The sequence below is a fragment of the Charadrius vociferus genome, unplaced genomic scaffold, assembly GCF_000708025.1.
Source record: "Charadrius vociferus isolate BGI_N301 unplaced genomic scaffold, ASM70802v2 scaffold134, whole genome shotgun sequence".
In the NCBI taxonomy this organism is placed as follows: domain Eukaryota; kingdom Metazoa; phylum Chordata; class Aves; order Charadriiformes; family Charadriidae; genus Charadrius; species Charadrius vociferus.
Window position 1 is genome coordinate 435,160 of NW_009648333.1, and position 1,541 is coordinate 436,700.

The window sequence follows — 1,541 nt, forward strand, 5'->3', positions numbered from 1 at the left end:
GTAATGACATTTCACACAATGACATTTGTAATCCAAATGAGCACATGAAAATGAACCTAGATACAAACCAGGCAAAATCATTGCCCTTTACTGTGGCTGTTACTGGATGTGTACTACCTATAGCATACAAGCATATCTACAGGAACACAAAGGATTCTGACACTTGATAAAGGTCATGTTTTCCACTCCATTCAGAGCAAAATCTGAATATTAGAAGCTCAGCTTCTTTCTGTGAGCTGTCCGAAAAGACAAGGCAGTTAACACAGAGATTTTATGTACTACCCTTATAATTTCTGTCTATAGTACTTAATAGAAGCTCAGCATAACATAAACCTAACTTTCATCTACGAGCTCTAAGAGGCAGAGAAGAGTTATTACCCTTATTTTACAGGTGAGAGCCTAAGGCACAGAGAAGCCACAGCCTACCTTCTCAAAAGGAACTTAAGACACATCAGTGGGACATAGATGTCTAAATTATTGTGAAGATGAAGGCCCAAGATCACAGTAGAAGTCATTAAAAAGGAATCAGGCCTAATGCAAAATGATCTTTCTCAAAAAGGTACTAAAATCCTCAGCTGAAAAACTGCATTGTGTGTTGCATTAAAAACAAGTTTCAGTCTGAAGAAGACCTAATTTGATGAACAGATGCACATACTTGCAGGAAAATGGACTTTTTCCAGTCAAACCACAGAGGAAGAGTAAACACACACAGAAAAAGGACTATATGCATCCGTATATAGTTGCCAGGTTTATTTTTATCAGTTGGGCCCATACTTTCTTTACTGTGCATATAGTAGGCAAAATGCTGTGTATACTAATGGAGATAAATAAACAGCACTCGCAGATGACAGCCATCCCAGAAGTAGACATTTGTTGAGATAAATGTCCATGTTGTACATTGTTCTCCACTGCACCATTAAGAGGAGGCACTATAAAATCTTTCTATAGATCTTAATGTCTTGAAAGCCCCTGGTTCCTAAATAAACAACACTTGTAAATGCAATCTCATGTTCCCCTCTGAAAATCTATCTACACTGTTCCATAGCATACCGAATTTTGCGCACCTCAGGCTAGCAGGGATGGTTTGCTCTCCCATCTCCATTTTCCAGATGGAGCAACACCTGTGGCTTGCCGTGTTCGCTTCTGCAATAAAACATAACAGTCCATTAGACAGGACTGACATTCACCTTGTTTTACTCCACTTTTAAAAATCTTGTAGCAGAATCCAGAAAAAGAAACAGTTCCTTACACTGCCTCCTCAGAGTTGCCTGCTCCTGGGCCTGCTGGGCCTGTAAGTTCACCCCTATCCGTCCTGTCCTGTCCTGCCCGGTCCCGTGTGAGGAGGAGGCAGGGAAGGGCCAGGCTGGGCAAGGAGCAGGGCCAGCACAGAGACGTGTACGGACCTGCCTCAGACACTTCAGGATTTTCCCCTGCTCCCTCGGACATCCCCCGGCCCTGCCCAGCTGCCGGCTCAGCCCTCCCGAGGGCACTTCTTCCTTCACCCGGTCCGCTGCCTCAGGCCTAAACCCCCCCATGCTGCT